Consider the following 8,320-nt stretch of genomic DNA (forward strand, 5'->3'; position numbering starts at 1 on the left):
AATAGACATAGAATGGACTCATTCATGGCATAAAAACAAAACCCATGTAATATGAGACTAATACACAAGGACAGTGGACACAAGGGCCAGGAGGATTGGTCCATGGTTAGAAGCCTACCGCAAATGCTGGGGAAGCAGACAGCTAGGATAGAGAAGGGACTACCATGACAAAGATAGTGTAAATGATCACTCTGGATAAGAACTGCATGATGAAAACAGGTAAAGGAACAACCATAACCTCTAAGTAACTGCATTAAAAAATCATAATGCCCCAAGGTTGAGGGTGGGAGAGAGAGAGAGAGAGAGAGAGAGAGAGAGAGAGAGAGAGAGAGAGAAGGAAAGTTCCTGCCATAGATATAGACTGGGGGATGGTAGAAGGAGAGAGAAACTGGGGTCACTGGTTGTGGGAAATATACATTGATGGAGGGATGGGATTTGGAATGTTGTGACTGAAAACTGACCATGATCAGCTTTGTAACTCTGTATCTTGTAGTAATTCAATGAAAAGGAAGGAAGGAAGGAAGGAAGGAAGGAAGGAAGGAAGGAAGGAAGGAAGGAAGGAAGGAAGGAAGGAAGTTGGTCACTGTTTTCAATTCCTTGCCATGTCTCTTTCCCAAGCTCCATAGGCTACTCCTGTCCACTCCAGGATCATATTTTTCTGGTTTAAGCCCATGGAAGAAACTGCCTTTTCTCACTTGTTCAAGCAGAAAAAAAAAATTGTTTCTGATTGAGTCTGATTTGGCTTATCTTTTTTCCACTTGTGGCCAGAGTATCCAAATCTCTGTGAGCTCAGCTGATCCCCACACTCCACCACTGCAACTCAGCATAGAAGTTATACTCACCAAGCTCAGGACTGAAGGAGGAGAACTGGGTGGCTCTACAAAAAAAAAAAAAAAAAAAAAAAAACTATGGCACTTTTATTAAAAAAAGGAAAAGTACATATCGGAGACTGAAATGACAACCTCCCAGCACAAAGACCAATTTCTCTAAATTTCTAAAAGTAGTTTTTGACTTTTTTGAGTAATGCTCCCCCATATTAAGAGTTGCTTACATATATAAAGCACCCCAAACAAGGGGTCACATCTCTATGTTCAGATTGATAAAACTTTGGCCCTAACAATGTATTTCCTTTGTCATTTCTGTAGTGGTAGTTTTATCAAATTGGATAGCAGAGTGCCATCTAGTCAGAGTTTCCCTCTAAATGTGAAATTAACTTCTGTTCGCCAAAACTAAAGGATTATCAAAGAAAGAGTCATCCCCATGTCCATTTTGCCATCTCATCAAATCCCTATCATCCCCAGTCCTGCAATCTACCAAGGAGCATCTGACTTCCCCCTAGTAACTATTGTACATTTTAGCCATGAAGTGAGAACACAGCTTGAAAATAAAAATAAAAGGTCACTGTGTTCTTAATCTGTTTAAAAACTGTGACCTGCCATAACCGTGCTCAATCTGTACCATCCAACAGATGGATACTTGCTGTGTGTGGCCATGAGCACATGTGAGAGTTCAGCATGAACAGAGGAAAAAGCTTTGACGGGGGGGGGGGGGGGGGAGGACAGCAATAACTTTTAAAGACTCATGACAAAGAGAGTAAAATATCTCATTAATCATTTTTACATTGGTTGCATATTTGGGGTATTATTTTGAATACGTTGTGCTAAACAAAATAGACTGCTAACACTGGTGCAGGGATCGGTGTTGAAACATCATATGCCTGAAACCCAATCATGAATAACTTTGTGACTTCTAGGTGACTAAATAAATTTTTTAAATAATACATTGCTAAAACTAACTTTACTTATTTCTTTTTCCTTTTTTGTACTTGGCTGCCAGAGGAGGCATAACATGATGGGTACATTTCATTCTATTTCTATCAGATAGCACTGCTGAAGGTGACCTCTGTGTATGGCAAATGAAGAGAGCAGATAAACACTGTATATGTGTGGCTTAAACACTAGAAGAAATGAATAAAAGAAAACCATGAGTGATTCTAGAAAACAGGGAGCACAATTTAATTTTTTCAGTAATTTACATTATTTTTTGTTTCATGAGAGTTTTTCAAATCACCTTGAAAAGAGAAGTTGAGGGTTGACCATTGTTGCACAATTAAGCATGTTCAGTACAGCTAAATTATCTTTAACCATAATCATTCATTACTTTAATTTTTACATTTAAGTGGGAGCAAAATAATTATTAAGCATTACAGAGGGACTTTATTTAGAAATTTTACCAAAAAACTTATTTAAAGCTGCTTTATATTATTTTTTAATTTAGATTTTGGGTCTCTTAACTGAGAGGTTATCTGTATCATTTTAATAAAACACATTATCCAAAAACCAGCCTACACATTTTTAAGAAAATTGTCTCCCCAACCCCCACCCATCTAAGATGATCTGTCTCTCACATCTAACTTAGGAGCTCTGGTCTAGAGCACAGAACCTTTGGACATGATGTTACATAATGTACATAAGCTGAGCCCAACCTACATGAATTCCTTAGGTCCGTGGTTTTTCAACCTCTTCATTTCTGTGACTGCCACAGGTCCAGGCACCAAATGAACTGTTGTTAAGTACTACAGGGCTAGAATGGAGCTTTAGGTAATAGTTTCTTTAGAAAGGGAGACTTCTAAAATCAGGCATGTCGAGGCAGGGAGAAGATTTCATGATCAAAAGAACCTACCTTGCAAGACTTACACCATAAATTCAATCCTCAGCAACGCCAATGTGAACCAAGTGCTATTCTGGAAACTTTGGACCACGGGCACAATAATGGAATAATCTCTCAGTACATAGCCAGGATTATGATAACAGAGACTAAGGTGTGAACACTCTGCTATTAACAGTCTAATCCTTCTGGAGCCAGAGCCATGGTACAGTGGATAGGGTTGCCTTGTACACGGCTGACCCAGGTTCAATCCCAAGCACTCCATATGGTCCCTCAAGCCTATCAGGAGTGAACCCTGAACACAGAGACAGGAGTAAACCCTGAGCACAGCCAGTTGTGTCACCCTCCCACACCGCGCCCTACCCCCCCCCCCCACACACACACCACAGGTTTGGACACCAGACCGACAATTTTTCAATTTTTAGCTTTTTTTGTTTGATTGATTGATTTGAATCCACACCTAGCTGCACCCAGGACTTATTCCTGGCTCTGCATTCAGGGATCACTCCTCATAGTAGTGGAGGAATCGTATGTGGTGCCAAGGTCTTATTCTGTATTCACCACCTACAAGGCAAACACCTGGGTAGAAGGGACAGTACAGTGGATAGGGTCCTTGCCTTGCCCCCAGCTGACCTGGGTTTGATCTCTAGAACCCCATATGTTCCCCTAAGCTTACCAGGAGTTATTCCTAAGACAGAGCCAGGAATAATCCCTGAGCAGTGGCCAGTATGGTCCCCAAACAAAGCAAAAACACCTAACTCACAGTACTATTTTTTCAGCCCAGGACTTTTAACAAACTTTTTGGGTGAATCTGATATATGGTGAAGTCTGGGAAGCACAGTATTGGTGGCCTTTGATCTTTTCTTGGCCTGAGAGCAAGGGTCAGGAGAACTACCTGCTAGGCTGTGTATTTGGCCCCCATAGAAATGCCTTTGCAGTTTGATGCTGTATTACTAGCCTTCTGAGCAGTACAACATAAGAACAAATCCCAATTGTATTTCTTAAGACTATTGTCAAAGACTCTTGTCCCTGAATTAAAGTGTTTAAAGTGTTCTCTTGGTGGAGACTCAGAGGGGAAACATATTTGTAGTGTGAACATAAAGCACAGTTTGGCTTCTCCTCTACCATTCATGCCATTCATGCTTCCAATCTAATGGTTACTGGGAATAGTTACTGGCATTAGTGATACGGGGAGCCTTGCAGCCAAACACACAGCCCCCTTGCGCAGCATGCCAGACTTCTCAGCCTTCGTTATATGGGTCAATTTCATGTCTTCATTTCATGTTCAGAAACATGAGTTCTCCTGTTCCACCAATTTTTCAGACTCACTCATTTTTATTTTATTTTGAGTTATGTAGTTTTGCAAGCTGCCTTCACTCTTTTCAGGGAAAAGGTAGGATATGAATAAAAATATCTATGACATGCAAGCATGCATGCATAAATAACAGACCCTTATTTCCAGAGCTCCAATAATGAACCTCAACTTGTTTTTTAATGATGCCGGGAAAGATAAGGAAGAGAATGGGGAGGGATTGGGGCAGGTTATAAGACCATGAATACTCCACAGTATTTGAATTCTTGCTCCTAGTTAATAGGCAGCAGAGGAAGGCAACTTTATCTTCAAGATAAATGTTATAAATTGCACATAATGAAATAAGGTCTTATTTTCCCACCTTTTGGTTTCTTATTTTTAAGATATACAGTCCTATGTCAACCAAAATATCTAGAATTATAGCACACAATTCTATTCAGCTTGTAGAACAAATTCACTGGCACAGTCGATTTTTATTTTAATTATTTGTATAGAGTAGAAAGGAATGGCTTGATTTATTACCAAGTTGGACTCCAATGGCAATATTATTATAGTTGCAACAGATGAATAAACCAATGTATTTCTTAAAGCCATAAAACAACCAGCTACATGTCAGAGAAAATTGTTCTCCAAAACAACTGCAAAAAAATAATAATAAAAAATCAAGGGAAAGAGTGGCCCCCTTAGCCTCTCAAAGCCATCCTGAAGGAAACAGGACTCCTGCAGACCAACAAAAACTCATTTCCACAAAGTTGCTTTCCATCTACCCACTAAAATTAAAAGTCCACTGAAATAATTTATAATATTGTCTTTGGTGTTGATGTTTGATTCCATTTGAATGTGCTTTTTAAAAAATAGGAAAGAGAAAAAAGGAAATCAGTAGCCCCTTAAGATCATTGTTCTCCCATAACCCAAAATTGGACATGCTGATGCAGCCTTGGGCTGCAAGCCCCAGGATTAAGTTGATCAGAACTATGTGCTGGTGACAATTTAATGCCTGATCAGAACAGAACTGTTTTTCTGCAATTTGCTTTGAAGGGGGAAGGAGGAAGGAGGGGGGCAGAAATGGGAGGAAGATTTTTACATTTCAGGTTTTTGCTTATCTACAGCATGCACGCCCTCTTGCATAGGCTGAGGACAATGAGAAGGAACTGCAGAGGACAGGGAAGTCAAGTGCAATGCTGAATGGCTCTCCTGGAAGCTCCCTGAGATTAGGTGAACTGCACCTATTGCCAACCCATAGGATAACCAAGACTTCCGGACAGCCTATTCCCCCTGAGATGTTGATGTTATTTCTGGTGTGTTTTCCATTTGTTTGCATATTAAAGAATGTTTCTGTATGGGTCCTATACCTTTGAATGTGCAGAAATAAAAAACTGTGATTGCCAGATGTGTATTTCCCAGTCTCACTGAGCCACACTTTTCTCATCTGTTGATTGGGGATATGAATATCTATCTTACAGGATTGTTAAAGGGACCAAATACAATCCTTTTACAGTGTGGGGCTCAGAGTAACAACAGTTGCAGCAATTCCCAGGTATTATGTCCTAGAAAGAGAAACTCAATCATTTTCCAATTGTACGTGCTACCTTTTAAACCAGTTGCCATTCTAAATTCTCTCATGAGTCTGAGATTTGGCTATGAGGGAAGTCTCTGCAGACACCTGGAATTTCTTGGAATGTCCTATTTGAGGTGAGAGCTACAGCATTTGAACTCAGAGGACATAAGCTGCTTGACTAAGAAACATGGAGTGTAAATGCCATGGGCCTTTCAGTACTCATGTGCAAAACAGACACCTGCAGAGGCTGTGAAAACACCAATACCTTTTCTTCCCTGAACATGAAACATTAAAATAATTACACTCATCACAAGCACTCATATTTAAACACTCATATTTAAAAGTCACTTGCTTCTTCACAGGCACTGTAGTTAACCTTCTTCTGGTAGCAGTTCAACTAATCATCATGACTCTCCTATAAGGTAGTTACAAACTCCACCCACCTATTTTATAGATTGAAAATAAAATGGATCATAGAGGCCAAGAAACTTGCCAAACTAGAACTGAACAAAATTCTAACTTCTTAGTATAATCCTATAGCCCAGGGTCTTAACAGACGCATGTCCTCCTACACAGACTGAGGACAATGAGAAGAAACTGAAGAGAATAGGGAAATCAAGTGCAGTGCTGACTGCCTCTCCTGGAAGCTCCCTAAGGTTAGGTGAACTGCAGCTATGGCCAGCCCATAGGCTAACCATGGTTCGTGAAAAATCTAAGATGGGAGTTACCCATAGTCAGTTCTTTCTCCTTTGGGGTCCCTATGGTCCTATATATGGTGGGAGATTCCTGCGGCACACCTTGCCCCTGTTTTAGAAGCCCTTTTTCTAGTGAAATCCTTTTTCTTTTATTTTCAGTGCTAAAGATCACCTCTAGAGTATCATGTGTTCAAGGAATGTGCTCTCGCACAGAGCTACTACGCAGTCCCCTATGAAACCATTTGCCAAAGGCAAAGAAAAGATTCCAAGAATGGAACTTCAAGCTTAGACTCTAATAGTGGAACTTCCAGTTTGTAAATACAGACTCCTTTCACCAATAATGTAACACAAACAGTTCAAGCACTGTCTTGGCAGATCAAGTGAACAAGATGGTTTCTGCTGTCAAGGAACTCCTACTTGACAGGAAATGCAACGATGGAAAAAATCTCCCAGTCACAAAAGCCCTCTCAACGTGGAGGAAAACAGAAGGAGCAGAGTGAAGAAGACCTCTTACTCTGGATCCATAATAACAATGATGCCAGAATACCTACACCCAAGCAATGAACTTTATAGCTACAAAATCTCATCCAATACAGCCTGAAAAAAAAAAACCTCATCTCTACCTCAAACTATATGGCATCTAAAGGACCATCAAAAATATCAAAAATCTATGATTTAAATCTCTCTCCCCTGTAAAAGAGCATTCATATTTATTTATTCCTTATTCGAGTGAAAAAAAAGATTTTATTTCTAAGTCTAAAAGAATCCATCGTTTCTTTAGGCCATTGTTCTGATTTGAAGCAATTCATCACAGAGCGATAACACGCTGATGATGTGTTACACTAATACATCCTTACATTGGTAATGCTCTAATGATCTGGCAGACTCCTAAATCACCAGAGAGCTGTCACTCCCATGATGTGTTACTCAGAGATACGGCTCTGATCGGAGGAAGGCATCCGGGAACTCAACAATGGGAGAATTATATTTTTTGACTTCAGAATTTTTTTACTATAAATAATCACCTCTTTCATAGAAAATAGAAAGCTCAGCCTGAAATCAAGAGAAGCAGGGAAATTTCTTATATTTCTGAATATGTCAGAGATACAAAGATAAGAATATATATTAGCGGACACCTTGGCTAGGTGGTGGAGGAGTTCACTGATAAGAAAATGATTTCTGAAGTATCAATGGAGCTCTGAATCTGTTTCTGAAAGGTAATCAGTTGGGTGTTTACAGATCCATTTATCACAGATGTGGATTTCATCAGTGCCCTGAAATAAACAGTTTTAAAGCCTGAGTAAAGAGAAAAATGACAGGACAGGGAGAAAGTTACCCTCCTCAAGACTGTCAGCAGGAGAGTAAATTGATATAACCTTTCAGAATGCAATTTGGCAATATTTATCAAAATTTAAAGCATGCATACTTTGGGCCCAGCAATTTCATTTCTACAAGACCATCCTGAAGACATTCTTGCACGTACAGAAGGATATATATATAGAGAGAGAGAACATTTACTGCAGTAAATGTTGTAACTGAAAAAAAAAGGAAAAGCCCAAAACATCCATCAGAAGTAAAGTGTTTAAGTATACCACTGTGTTTTCATTCTCTGAAGTATATGTGGTTGTTACAAAGTAGGATGTGGGGGCTCAGTGGAAGCAATGCTTTCCTCACCCAGCCCACACCTGGGATCACAGCATGGCTGTTTGGGATCCCCCACTGTAATAGCAAGTACGCTGACTCCAGTACACAGCAACTGAGTATGCAACCCTCAGTTATCACAGTAATAAGAGCAGCAATACAGGGGAGGGAGAAGAGGGGTAGAGATAAATAAAGAAATTATTAAATGAGCCACTGGAGACCTAGGACAGGGATTAAGATGTATGTAATCAACCCCAATTTGGTCCCTGGTACCACAGAGCTTAAGAAACACCACATCCTCGGGTTTATGAATTGAACCATTGTCTTTGTTGGTAAATAATCACAGGGAGTGACCCCTGGGCCTTCTGAGCATCTGAGCATTGCTTGGGAGCAACCATTGCAAAAAATATAAATAAATAAAAATAAAAAATAAATAAACTTGAGGAG

The sequence above is a fragment of the Sorex fumeus genome, unplaced genomic scaffold (genome assembly GCF_029834395.1).
Source record: "Sorex fumeus unplaced genomic scaffold, SorFum_2.1 ptg000122l, whole genome shotgun sequence".
Lineage (NCBI taxonomy): Eukaryota > Metazoa > Chordata > Mammalia > Eulipotyphla > Soricidae > Sorex > Sorex fumeus.